We start from the raw sequence: 14,895 nt of genomic DNA on the forward strand, positions 1-14,895 counted from the left end.
ACCTCTGCTTTTTACTTGGATGCTGGCAATCCAAACTCAGGTCCTGATGCCTGCACAGCAGATACTAGCTATGGCACCATCTCCCTGTCCCATGAAGTCTTTTGTCTGAGTATGGTACAGTGGTCAACATAAAGGTTGAATGGCAGTAGGTACCTATCAGCGTACCAACAGGATGCTTTGGATTTCAGTTCTCAGGCCCCTAGCCCTATCTCCTATGTTATATTGTCCCCCAAACAGGCATGGTAATATCCAGCACTGCTAATAAAACACTTTCAGATGTAAAGTGTTTAGCCATGAAAGTCTCTGGAAATTGAACAGAATTGTAGTATTTTAGATGTACAATGAACTCTAAATGCCAGGTGCTTTCTTCTCTCTTACACCCACCTAAATTTCCATTCATTCAACTCCTTCGAATCAGTTATAATAATAAAAATAATGATAGCCGGCCAGCACTTCACCCTATGAGGGACTTTGGCTGAGCACGTTAAGTGAATTCCCATTGAATCTTCACAATAACATAATGGGAAAGTTATTATGAACTCCATTTCCTTAGGAAAATGCTTCATGGGGAATAGGCTACCAAGCCTTATTCATTGCAGACTCCTAAACCAGTGCAGATTTGAGTAACAATTTGAATTTTGGCATTTGGAGGCCACTGTTCGTTCTTTTAGCTGCTAGGATATATACAGGTGATGCAAAGATGGATGACTGTGACTTTAAGGGACATCGTGGGCTATTTAAAACTGGCCAGCACGCCCACAGGTCTGAGTGCTCACCGGGATGCCTTTCACTCCACCTCTAATCTGATTTCTGTCAACCAATATAATTTTCCTTTATGACTAATATCTGATCCAAATTCCCCACTGAGTCCCGTTGAGATGAAAGGGTAGAAAGGACAGTAAAATGGATCTTATACGATGCGAATCAAGTTACTTTGGATGTGCTCCCACTCCTTCAGAATCTGATGCATATGGTTATGTCTTTATCAAGGCTATTTTCCAACATTACACTCAGGGCACTGCAAAATCAGATGACGATAACCATCGGGCCTCATCCCATCAGCTGGGTAGATGACTTGCCTGATTCTTCCCTAAGATGCCCAATCAACTGGGCTGTTGTAAAAAGGAACAATGGAACTGGGCTGAAACTTTCCAGAACCTGATGGTAAGAACTCTGGCTCTTGCCTGCTTTGTAAATAACAACAGGTAGTCTTACCAGCATCCGATACTCTGCCCCCTTTGCTTTGGACTTCTCCTTGTGTCTTCTAAGCTTCATGTGTTCTGTCTCCTTTGCTACAAGGAGTTCCAGCTACTGATTCCTCTGCAAATCTACTCCAGGAGAACAAAGTCCCCCAGATGTGCAGCTATGAGATCTGCTCTTGGCAACTGGAGACTCTTTGGAAGTCTAGGTATTCTGCTTTTGAAATTCATGTTTGCCCTAGAGATGGGAGCTGGTGGGCTTGACTTCATTGTTGAGCTTGTCGCTACTTTAAATTTTCTGACTGAGTTAAGTGAAAATGATACACTTAAGTTAGTTTAAGTAATTGGTATATATGGCGTTGCTGGTACCTGTGGGCTTTAGTTTAGTACTTGAGAGTGTAGCCCTTGTGTCCAGCAGCTCTTTACAATCAGTGTGGACTGGCTTCACTTTAACTCAATGCATTTGCAGATGCTCAAAGGGCTGAAAAGGAGTAACAGGAACTCCAAAGGAATGATACTGCAGGATTTCCTGCCCCCATGCCCCCAAACGCCCTTGCTATTTACCTAATGGAATCTTTAAACCTGAATCTAGCCAACAATGTGTGTCTTACGTTATTCCTTAGTGATGTAAGCAAATATAAATGAAGACCATGGCTTTGAGAATCATTGCTACAGTTTGTTGCGTCAAGTATGAGTCCACTAGATGACCCTTATTTAATAATCACAGTAGATGGAGAGAGAATCGCTTTGCTCTCTCTAAGAGAGTTGGGTACGTTATCAGGAAGCACTGCTGTTTTAAAGCAATTGCCTTTGTTGTTGTTAAGGTCACCCTGGGAGGTAACCCTCCCTAGATGATTGACCAATGAGTCTCAGTGGCATGTGACTGCATTTAGACATCACTTTGACATAGGCCAACTGGGCTCCTAATTCTTCAATGCCTACAGCAGGGCCCCTCAAACTGAAGATCCACTGGAATGTCCCAGCATGGTTGTTGGAATGCATTGCTGCATCTACACTGCTGTCATGCCTTCGGCATTTCTTTGATTCTGTGAAATTGGAGTTGGGGCAGCCTTCAGGTGTTGATGACACCAAACCTTCAAGAACACCTGGCAAATCTTCCAGCCTAGCCTAGGCCTCCTGCTTCAGCTGATGATGCTCATAGATGGGCCTCCTGCTTCCGGCTGGTGATGATGCTCATAGATTGGCTTCCTGCTTCAGCTAGCTATGCTCATAGCTCATTCCTTTTAGCATGACCTATTTACAGCAGGAGGTCAATAAGTGGAGGCAACCTTTCTACTAAAACTTTCCATTCCTAGTGCTCCCCCTTTTTTTTTTTTTTTTTTTTTTTTTTAAGGATGCAAGAAAACTGTTACTCAGATAAAGCAGCTTGCATAAGGATTCACAGCTGAGATTCAAGATTTGGGGGATGTGCCCATCCTCCCTGCATGGCAAGGTTCACGCCACTTTCAGTGAACCAGAGTAGTGCTTCAGTTCTGAAAGATGCTCTCTGCCTAGAGAATGTTGAACTTGACATTTTGCTTTGGGCTGTTTCCAGGTGCCCTCTCCCATGCTTAGCTCCCAAACAGAAGCCAGAGAGACCTTTTTTTTTTTTTTTTTTTTTTTTTTGGCTGTCACCTGACTTTGAGAGCATCCTAGGACAGAGGCCAGCAGAATCATTCACTCACTGCTTAAGACATGTTGTTGTGGGGTGGGTGGTGTCTTTTGGGGACAGATTTCTCTCTAGTCAGCCCTTTAGGCCACTCCCTGTATATTTAACTAGCTTCTTTCTCTGGGTGTTCTTTATCAGTCTAACTTTTCCAGTGCTTTTGGCAGTGCAGCAGTGCAAATTCAAGGCCATCAAATGTCTGCCACGAGGCTCTATCAGTGGCTCTTTTAATTATGCTTTCCAATATCATCTTACATTGCCCAGGCTGGCTTCAAACTTGGAATCCTCCTTGTTTAACATCCCCAGAATTTGGGTTTGCAGGTGTGTCTATAAAATGGCTTTTTGCAGTCAATCTGACTTTCCATGTTCCCTTCCTGCTCCTCCATTAATTGGGGTTCTCTTTCTCTCTTTATTGTAGCTTGACAAGCTGTCTACAATAGGAATATCACCTTCCTATGTTTCCTTCTACATACTAATCCCCATTCTTTATTATAGTAGACATTAGTGAAAGACCGAACAAAAATAAAAGCAAAATCACAATTTTGACTGTACATACGCACTACCACAGATAACACATGGGCCCAGCATAGTGGTGAAGATGTGGACTTGCCCAGCAGACGCTGCCATCTTTCTGATGTTCTTTCTCTATGTTCTACCACCTCTCCTGTTAATACAGATGTAAGTGGGCTCCAGTTTCCACTAAAGGTACTGCTACTAGCTGAGCAGATAGCCCAATGGCTAAAGCATGTGGCATGTAAGTATGAAAACTTGAGTTCGAATCCCCAGAACCCATGTAAAACTGGGTATAGTAGCCTGCATCTATAATCCTTGTGCTCCTATGGGGAGATCTGAGGCAGGGGCAGATGTATCCCAGGAGCATCTGAGTCTGTGCCTGGTTTCCTGGCAGATGCTACACAAAACAAAGAGACTCTTCCTAAATCAGAATGAGAAGGGAGAACGGACACTCGTGGCTGTCCTCTGACTTCTAATCTTATACCATGACTTGTGTGTACCTGCCCAGACTCATAGGAACACACACACACACACACACACACACACACACACACACCTCATACATATACAACACACAAGATTTTAAAAAAGAATCAGAGAGAGAGAGAGAGAGAGAGAGAGAGAGAGAGAGAGAGAGAGAGAGAGAGCCCTATATTCTCTTGTTGGCATTTTAAGACTATTATCTGAGGATGAGAAGGCTCCCTGCAGAAGACGCATTTAACACAACACTATAATTTCCACGTTATTCACTAAGTGTCTCACTCTGACACTGCCCTCTTGCCACCACGAGTGCCAGAGGCAGTAATGGGGTCAGTGAGAACACTTCCCCAACACTAGGGATCCACCCTCTGAGACCAGTGGAGTTAAATATCAGTCAGACCCACGCTTTGTGTTCTGTCCATTTCCACATTCATCTCCACAGCTCTGCCTCCAGTTCTGCTCTCTATTAAAACCATGCTCTTGACAACAGCGCTGTAATTATTGCCCCCACCCCCATGCTTAACCATCCAAGAAAGAATGGAGCTGGCTGAAATGTGTGAAATGAAAACATGGCATTACATCTTCTTTTACTTTTTGCAAAGGGTGGGGAAAGAGAGCTGTGTTTTGACTAAAAATCAGGTTTCCATGAGGATTTTCAATGGGAAACAGACTACGCTGATGGGCTCACCGAAGACAATGGAGGGCAAAGCTGTTTGGAAACTTGACTTTGATATTTCTAGGGTTCTGGGAAAGTTACAGAATAAATACATGATAGGCATTTTCTTTTTAATGTAAGAAAAGGATTTTCAAAGCAATATGTCTCTTTTAAAAATATACACCTTTTTGTACAGTGATGAGCTAGCCTACAAAAAAGAATTCTGTTTTCTTTTTTTGTTTAATGAGAGAAAGTAATTTATAATATTGATATGTCAATATGTTTTTCAATAAACTTCTCCCTGGATTTCTCTTGAATTCTCGTCAGTGTGTAAGAATTATAATTATCTGTCTTCCTACCTTGAAAGCGCTATAAGGTAGTCGTCTGCCGAGTTCAGCAGCTCCAGGCAACACTAGAATAGGGATGTCACGACTCAGTTAACAATGCTTTGTTATTTACACCTTCCTTCTGATAGCGTTCTGTACCTCCCAAACACTGTGCATCAGATATCTACCTCCCAGCCTTTCGCTCCTGTGCAAATTTTTATTACTGGAGTCAGTGTCAGTGTATAGTGTGTTGGTGCTTTCTATCTGCCTCAAAATCCTCTTCTCTGTGAACATGATGATGCCATGTTCATCTCTGGCTGAAGAGATGGCTCTTTGGGCAAAATGCTTGCTGTGTGTATGAGAGTCTTAGGTCAGATTCCAAGAACCCACATCAAGGCCGGCCACAGATGCTTGTTTGGGGACCCAAGTACATAGGGTTTGGGGGATGGGAAGAGATGCACAGATCTCTCCTGGTAGGTGTCACCCTGGAGGACCCATCTAGCAGAAACAGGACGTTCTAGGTGAAAGATAGAGAAAGAGAGGGAGGGAGGGAGGGAGGGAGGGAGGGAGAGAGAGAGAGAGAGAGAGAGAGAGAGAGAGAGAGAGAGAGAGAGAGAGAGAGAGAGAGAGAGAGAGAGAGAGAGAGAGAGGCAGAGAGAGACACAGAGAGACCCCAACTGAGACAATAAGGTAGAGGAGACAGGGACAATTAGACTGACACCCTGGTATGGGTCCCTGTAACCCTTGAAGAAATCTGGTCCTGGCCTTGGGCATCTGTAACACCAGGAGACAGAGACAGACAGATCCTTCAGTCTACCGACTAGTCCAAATGGCCATGTTCAATGAAGACATCCGACTGAGCACGTTAATGAAGATTTCCTAAAGGGGACCTCTGGTCTCCATAGGTGCACACATGGGTGCATGTTCCTGCACACATTTGCACATAAATATGCAACAGTGAGAGAAACATAACTCCAAAGTTCGTCTTTTTAAACTTTACTTCTGTGTGTGCACGTGTGTGTCTGTCTGTCTGTTCATGTGCTTGTAATCATGTGAGGTCATAGAACAACTTTGTGGAACCACTGCCCTTCTTCCTCCACTATGTGGGTTCAGTGTGTTTGACTCGTCACAAAGCCAGCTGAGCAAGTGCCTCTCCCCTGTTGAGCCATCTCATGGGACCTCATTCTAAGCTTTCTGTACAACATTTGAAAAAAAAAATGTTTTCCCTCTGGATCAAAAGAGGCCTAATGTACCTTGAATCAAGAAGGTGAAGTAATGGAGCGAAAGTATATTTTAGTGCTAAGAACACAAGCACTTTAGATTTATTTTCTTTAGAAGTTCTATTCTTTAGCTTAAAATAGACACTGGTATTGTTGAAATAAATTTTAATGAGCTCCATTTAGACAAATGTTGCTTGTGGAAAGAGTGCTGGTCTCCCAGAACTTGAAAATCTTGGTATCAAAGCTTTGATCCCTCACCACCCAGCAATGTGTCTTTGCATATGATGCTTATATGATTAAAAAGGATCTGGAGGGAGGGAAGCCTACCAGGCTGCTCTTCAGTTTGTCTCCATATTGGGAAAGATGATAGACACGCTTCAGGATTGATGAAAGGTCCCTTTTTTAAATAAGTGAACTGTTGGGAGCTGGGAGATGTGGCTCAGTGGGTAAAGGTGCCTGGGATGTGAGTCTGTTGGCTAGAACTAGAGAGCTGAGACCCGTGTAAGAAGCTGGAGGTGGTGACAGTGCACATCTGTAATTCCACAGTTCCCATTGTGAGATGGGCACCCAAGGAAGAAGAATTGACTGGAAGGTCCCAGGCCAGCTACACTGAGAGTGTGCAGTGTGGCAAAGAGAGAGAAAAATTTCTAAGTGGTGGCCCTGCGATCTTCACACATGCATGGTGACACTCATGTACTTTCACTCCATTTACACAAACTCTCTCTCTCTCTCTCTCTCTCTCTCCCTCCCTCCCTCCCTCCCTCCCCCTCTACTTCTCTCCCTCCCCTCCTCCTCCCCAGTTGCTCCCATCCATTAGTTATAGCGCCATACCTTCCTGCCTTTAAAGGAAGACAGCTGTTAGTAGTTCGCCTACTAATTCAGGAAATATTTACAGACTTAACATGTCCAAGTTCTCTGCTTCCTATTTAGAAGCAGTCAACCTGGGTCTTAGGAAAGCCATATGGGGCATAGGTTAGAGAGTGAAGTAGAGTGTGCATTATCATTTTATTTAACTGACCTTATTTCCAAATTGGCCTGCAAGTCAGTTACAGGCTTTTCCTGACACCGTTTCCACTCTCACAGGCCGCTGTGATATCAGGTTGTCTCTCTTATAGTCTTTGTCTCTTGCCTCTCCTTACCCAAAGAACTGAGTGTCTTTCTAGATGAAAACTAAGCCCTTGGATATAGCAATGCAGAGATGTTGATGTCCTTCCCTGCAATGGTTTCAGTAGAGTGCAAGGCTGAAGTCAGAGTGAAATGAATGGGGGGGAGGGGACTGCAGATACAAGGGAGTGGCGGCTGTGAGCACCAGTGCTCTTCAAGCATGTCATGCTAGCTAAATGGTAGTGTGCTACAGATTCTGCACGTCACACAAAACTCTGCAGGTGGAGTATTACTGCTACCCTCACTTTAGAAATGGCACAGATGGGAAATCTAAACTGCCGAGGAATGACTGTTAACCACAGAGGTAAAAGAATAGTGTAGTTACTAATATACAAATGAGAAACTTCAGTAATTTCAGATCTGAGTAGGTCTCTGCCATCATTTGACTATCATGTGCTAGCCGTGATCATCATGTGCTGAATATTTCAATATTTAGAACTGAGAAAGGAATTAACCATGGTGAGGTCTTCACTACTCTTAAGTAAGAGGCCTAAATAGCAACAAAGACAAACCATATGATAATACCCATAGCAGGAGAAAATATACAGTTAAGCTATTTCGTATTTCATTGTAAATGGAAAACCCTGAGCAAGAAAATCAAAGATTAATTTGAAAAGTATTCTTTCCTAACACTCAAAGAAATTGCATGTGCTGTGACTAATTATGAACTACTAAAAGATTATCCTTCATGCATAAAATTTTAGGAATATTTTTACTTATCTTATTTATTTAACTTTTTGAGATGTGTTCATTTTTATTTTCTGTATTTGTGTCTTTTAGTTACATAAACATCTGTGCACCACATGTGTGCAGTACCCTTGGTGACCAGGAGAGGGCCCCAGATGTCTGTGGAACTGCAGTTACAGCAGGTTTATGAACCACTTTGTGGATGTTGGAAATGGAACTTGGGTCTTCTGTGAGATCAGCAATTGCTCTTAACTGCAAAATCTAGTGGAAAGATACTGGGAAGTCTGGGTAGTAAATTCCAGGACTGAGATTGCGGAGTCCCCCATAGAACACCCAAATGTTTTTGTGACCTTTATTTTAATTTAATTATTAGCATTACTGAATACCTGTATGAAGGAGAATCCTTCCAAGAAGGTAAGTGGCTTAAGAATCTAATGCTCAAATAGTGTCAAGACTGATGCATGTGCAGAAAGATGCCTAGTGAGGACATGAATAGATCTAATGTATCAAATATACAAAGAGAAAATTCTCAGAATTCTGTTATGTTCTGCTCATAAGGATTGAAGTCAATGGCCGAGGCTTACTGTATTTAGCTGAGACTGTTTGTCCCTCTAGTCATATACCTGAGCAGAAAGCTTCAGCTTCCTGCACAACACTGAGGTCTATAAGTCGATCTTGCCCAAAAGATGTGTTGGACATAATATGCATCATTCCATGTGGGTCTTACACAATGCCGCATGGTTTCTTACAGTTTATTCTGCGTTTGATGGTCAGAAGAAGGCAGAAAGTAAAGAAAGCTAAGGAGGACCCTAGAGATGTCAGGGCCACAGGAAACAAAAGCCGGTGTCACTAGGTATCAGGAGCCACCTAGGGATTCTAATTGCATAGAGTTTTCAGTAGTTAGAAATTATGATTTGGGTTTTTTTTTTTAAGTTTTGCAAAATTCAGGAGTCACTGTTTATTACTGCTATTGTCAATCACTAAGGCTGATCACATGTTTATTTGACCAATTTTTAATTGTGCATTCATCAAGGATGTATATTGGATACTCATTATAGAACTATGATGAGATGTTTAATACTTATATGATGTACTTTATTCAAGACGAAGTAATCTGTGCTAAATTCTATCATTGTCATTTAATTTTTAATGGATATTATCCACTGTTTAAAAAGTTGTATCTCTTGGACATGGTGACATTTTCTTAAGATAGAATTAAAAATGATGAGGTTGGGGTTAGAACATGCATGGTTAGACACAAAAGACACTCACTAGACTGTACTTTGTCTTACGGTCAAGGGCACTATGGACTGTGTTGGGAGAAGACTGTCTCACTTCTTTTAAGAAAGCCAACATAGCTCCACAACACCCAATATGGGCCTTTTCCTTCCATAGGCTAAAGTAGGAGATCCTTATACTACACTTCTAGCAAAGCAGTAAAGAATACTTTTAAAAAACAACCTGCTTCGTGTAGACTGATGTCACACCCGTCTCATTGACAACAAGTACCACACTCTGGTTCCCCAAACCTGTGGCGACTTAGAGTTTGCATTAGGTAAACAGCGAAAGACTTAGATAGGCCATATTCTTACTCCAGCCTTAGCCAACGGAAGGTCTAAATCACAGAGCTTATTCCTGAAGTTGGTGGGTGGAAGCTGTGTACTTATTGCTTATTATTTAATATCTAGTCCCATTGAACGAAAGTAAATAAGTGTGGACCGTGTCAAGTGCAAGCCCCGATTTCTTAGTCAAAGGTTCCTAATGCTTCATTTTGAGACTTCTTCAAAACAGGTGTTTGGTCTATGCAACACTGTATCCCTTATATCATTCCTTGGAGAGTTTGGAGGCCCACACGCCGCAGCGAGGCCAAGGGGCAGCTATGAATCGAAGCATGTTGCATACCCTCCTGACCTCTACTCTTGCAGCTTCCTCTTACTAGCACTTTACTAAAAATATAAACTTGAATTTGAGTCTAGAGATCCAAACCCATTCACATTTCACTGTACTGACCCGCTGGTGAGCCTTGCAGGCCTGAACATGGAAGCATTATGGGGCCCCTTCTCTGTTCTACATCTGCAGACATTACCTTCCAGACAAACGGGCCAACTTCATGTGTCTATAAGCACACCAGGGCTTTTTAGAATGTGTGTCATGCAGCAGATATAAGTTTGCCCGCAAGGGACCAATTGGGAAGCAGAAAGAGGTTTTCTTGATGGAAACGGGGCCTTCCAACAATAAACAGGCGAGAAAAGGTAATAACAAGGAGTAGGGGTGACATGTTCCCCTATGATGAGGGCTGCTGATTCTGTGGACTTTACTTCCAGAGGACCTAGTTAATCAGGAAGCCAAGCTTCCTCATCTCCTTTCTTCCCTTTCAGTGCGAAGTGGTTTCTTCTTCCGTCTCTCGGAGTTGAGCCCCAACCCTTCAGCTCTACAAACCAACCAAAGTCAAGGGTAGGAAGGACCCTGCGCCTAAACTGCACCCCAGATATATTCCATCACAGGTGTATAGTCTTCAAAATGTGCAACAGCAGAGGCAAACCCTGAAGTATGCTGTGAATGAGTTTTGAGTTGTCTTTGAAGAGTCTCTCTCCATGGGCTGAAGAGCTCTCTGGCCCTGCTTGGGTGCTCCTGAACTAACCTTGTGCAGGGCACTTAGCCCTGTTAGTTGCTAACTTGATGCATTTTGCTTTGTCAGTGAAGCACACACAAATGTGAGAGGAAGGGAGAGAATTAGTAGTGATGAGACAACTTGGGTAAGGAGTCACAAAAACAAGTTCTCACGCTGTTCTCTGTGTGAGCATGAATGGGCCCATGTGTACGTGTATTTGTGTGTCCCCTTGTGCCTTTTTCCTGCCAGGACTGATGCTGTGTCTACAGCAATCATGGTTTCATGATGGCTATTTAGTGTTGTAACTCCCCAGAGCAGTATTGTCTACTCCTTCCGCCCGACTCCTGCCTGAGTACTAATGAATGTGTTTGACAGGCAAGGGGTCACTTTATTATTGTGACATAATGAATTGGGAGATGTGATTTCCAAGTGCTGAGGCTAACGCAGTGACACTGGCAGGGTGACGTTTTCACCCCGAGGTGCCCCAACTGTATACTCGACACACTTGGAAGAATAAATATTGATCTGCTCTGGGCGGATGTGCACAGTGTGAAATGTTAATGCTTTTAAAGGGCGTTGGATGTACAACATAGCTATTATTATGGCTGTTATTATAAGGTATAAAATCACAGCCAGTGTCTTGTCTGTACCCCTATCGTCATGATTACCCCCACATGTTGCTTGCCACTGTGTGTGGACCACTATGCACGAGACTAGGGACCTTGCTGAGGAGCTAGGCCAAGCCCATTGATCTTGAGACTACCCACAAAGGAGAAGAAGAAAATAATATCAGGACATCAAGCCCTGGTGTCTTGAGGCTGGGAATTTGCTCAGTGGGTAGAGCACTTGCCTAGCATGAGAGAAACCATGAGCACTTCGTAAACTGAACACAGCTACAATTACAGTACTTTGGAGGTAAAAACAGGAGGAACAGAAGTTCAAGGTCATACTTGACTACATAGTGAGTTTGAAGCCACCACTGTCACAAAAACTCTTGAAAGACTGCCAGTCTATCTCATGACCTCTACTCCTGCTAGCGGGTTAGAAATTTTCCACTTATCTTCCTAGTGTGATTTATTCTTTGGTATAAAATGTTTTAGGGGCTGGAGAGATGGCTTAGTGGCTTAGAGCGCTGAATATGCTCTCAGATGCACCGGGTTCATCCAGCAGCACAAAATCCTCTGTAACTCCAGTTCCTGGAGATCTGATATCTGTTTCTGGCCTCCATCAGGCATGGATAAAGTTTACATACATACACACATATAGGCAAACCATTTATATACATAAAAGTCATGTTGGGACGACGTTCGTCATTTGGGGCGGGAGGGAGTGTGGGAGGGAACACGGGAGCGGCGGTCGAGGCACCGCCAGTGTCCCAAGTGAGAGGTGCGCATGTCAGAACAGGGACCCACTGCAGAGCAGCTTGTGCACATAGCTGCAGAGAACGAGGAAGACGAGCACTTTGTGAACTCAAGCCTCCAGCCCAGAAGAACTTCCAGGAGACCCAGGAACTGGACAAGGATGATGAAAGCCCTCGAAAGTACAAGGAGGCCCCCCTGGGCCAAGTAGCTGTCTCTGCAGACCCCAGTGTCCCCAGTGTCATTGTGACCCGCCTGACCTTGGTATGCAGCACTGCCCCAGGCCCTCTGGAACTGGACCTGGCAGGTGATCTAGAGAGCTTCAAGCAACAGTCGTTTGTCTTGAAGGAAGGTGTGGAGTACCAGATAAAAATTTCTTTCTGGGTGAACAGAGAGATCGTGTCAGGCACGAAGTACATTCTGCATACATACAGGAAAGGGGTCAAAATCGACAAGACTGACTACATGGTCGGGAGCTATGAGCCGAGGGCTAAGGAGTGTGAGTTTCTGACACCCATGGAGGAGGCTCCCAAAGGCATGCTTGCTCGGGCAGTTACAACATCAAGTCCCGCTTCATGGATGACGACAAACCTGTCCAGGGAGTGGAATCTCACCATCAAAAAGGAATGGAAGGACTGAGCTCCAGCTGAGAGGTGGGCAGGGCGACGGACAGACAGAAGGACCGACATGCCCCACCCTAACCCCCTACCTACCCCAGACCAAAGTGCTGACAGGACCTCCCTTACCATTCCTCCCTAGCCCACTCAAGCAGTCAGCTCTTCTGTCTGCCCCTCCTCCACGTCCTGCCAGCAGGCCCCTGGGGTCGCTAGTGTCAAATTGCTGCTTTTGCCTGTGCAGTGGGGGGGGGGGAGGAGAGGGGGGGTTCCAGCCTAGGCCTTCAGTCTGCTGTGTCCCTCCAGGTTCCCGCTGTCTTCCCTTCCTCAGGCCTTGACTTCTAGAATGCAACAGAAAACTGTCAGGGTTGCCCAGCCCACCTTGTCTCTGTTCCAGCTGAACAACCCTCATCATGGGGAAGGGCTGGGATGTCTGTCCTCTAGTCCCACCACTCCCCGGCCAGGTCATACATCACTGTCAGTCACCGTCTAACCACGAAGCCTTAACACGTGAAGCATTACTAACTCTTAACTTCCCTGCCGGCATGAGCAGCTGGTCTCCCCTGTCCCTTGCCTTGTCTGCCATCCCCATCCTGGTGACCCACCCAGAGGAAGCCTGGGGTGTGCTGCTGTTGTTTGCTGTGGGCCTGGCCAGCTCTTCCCCTCCCCGTGGTGGTCAGAGTTGGGGGTGGCTCCAGTACCTAGGGGAGGGTCAATTGCCAAAACTCAATGCCTCCAGCCCCATCTAGGAGGCAGGGTAGGGTGCCTTATTCCTCTGCCTTCTCTGTCCCTTGTAGGCAGTACTCAAAGCCCCTGTCCCTACAGAGGACCCTTGAGGGACAAAGCCAGCTGAGCCTTACTTGTCTCACCTGGGCCCTGTGGCCTGAGCCTCTTGCCTGGCCTGTCAGTGTTTATTGCCTCCACTTGGGTCAGCTGGCCTGATACCTCTACTCTGGTTTTTGGTGACACCATCCCTGGGCAGGTCCTCCCTGGACCCATCCAGGACAAATGCAGGAACAAGTTCACACAGCTGGGAGCTGTCTCCTGTGCCTCCCCTCCCTATCCCCAGTCCCTGTGTGGTATCTGCCAGGCCCAGTCTCAACAGGCAGAGGAGCCTGTCCCTGCTTCTCTTCTGACTGGGCAACAAACACCCCTGAAGGAAAAACAAAACAACAAACAAACAAACAAACAAACAAAAAACATGTTAAGTCCTGAAAACATATATGCGGGCAACATTATACAAACCCAACAGACTTTATTTAGGCATACGTACACACAGAAGCACACACACACACACACACACACACACACCACATGCACACACCCTATACACATAGATAATTAATTCCATTTGAAATCATCATTGATCATGAAAATTTACAATCTTAAGCAGTTAGTATCTGTCTTTCACTTTGGCTAAATAGTTTCTAGATGGGGGCAGATATCTCAACCTTGGATAATCTTTTAGTCCTTTAATAGAATTCTTTGTGTTGTTGTGACCACCACCCCCACCATAAAATTGTGTCGTTGCTACTTTATAAGTGTAATTTTGCTACTGTTATAAATTTTATTATAAGCATCTTAAATGCAGATGGTTTTAGGTGGCCTCTGTGAGATGGTCATATGACCCCCAAAGGGATCACAACCCGTAGGTTGAAGAACCACTGAGAAGGGTATCTCATCTGATGATTTAACTGCCTTCCCTCCAACCCAAATGCCTTGGCTCTTCATCCTGAAGAAACCTTCAGGTTTGCTCCTGTATCCTGTCAGGTGACACAGACAGGGCATCATGAATTAGAAATGTGAGGATTCCTCTGATGCAGAGTTGGGGTTGGGAACCATTGTCCCCCACACAGGGCTCTTAGAGTTGAATTTCTTTGCACTTCCTCTCATTTCTTTCAGAAGAGTAGAGCATCCTTCCCCTGGTGTTTGTTCACCATCTCTTCGATGTGCTGTAAGATGTTTCCATCAGCCAGAGTTCATCTGCCTCCGTCCCTCAGTCTCTCTCTAGATGCATAGCCTAGCTGTCATTATTGGACTACATTTTTACTATGTCATCCTAGGAGGAAACCTGGGCACTTGTTCTTTCAGGATCCACTCAGTACTTAAGCCGTCACAACCGCCTTCCCTCCAACCCAAATGAAATTGATCTCTCAAAATTTGAAGCTATGGCCAGTATTTAACAAATGTTGAAGAAATAAATTACATAGTTGCGATCACCCAAACCAGTAGGTTTCTTTATCTTTCATTTTCTCTTCTCTCTCTCTCTCTCTCTCTCTCTCTCTCTCTCTCTCTCTCTCTCTCTCGCACCAATTTTTAATTTATATGACATGGTCAGTGAGTCCCCTATCCTTGTCTCTAATATGGAATGCTTTTTTTCCCTTCTAGATATTTCTTTGGTC

The 14,895-nt window shown here is 44.5% G+C and overlaps 1 protein-coding gene and 1 pseudogene across 1 annotated transcript in view; one reads left to right on the top strand and one right to left on the bottom strand.

Moving 5' to 3' along the window:
- The window catches only part of Mdfic2 (MyoD family inhibitor domain containing 2), a 107,908-nt gene that overhangs the window by 26,009 nt on the left and 67,004 nt on the right, over positions 1–14,895 (bottom strand). The window lies entirely within an intron of this gene.
- LOC110317035 lies at positions 11,914–12,518 on the top strand (annotated as a pseudogene).

Source organism: Mus pahari, chromosome 2 (assembly GCF_900095145.1).
Source record: "Mus pahari chromosome 2, PAHARI_EIJ_v1.1, whole genome shotgun sequence".
Classification (NCBI taxonomy): Eukaryota; Metazoa; Chordata; class Mammalia; order Rodentia; family Muridae; genus Mus; species Mus pahari.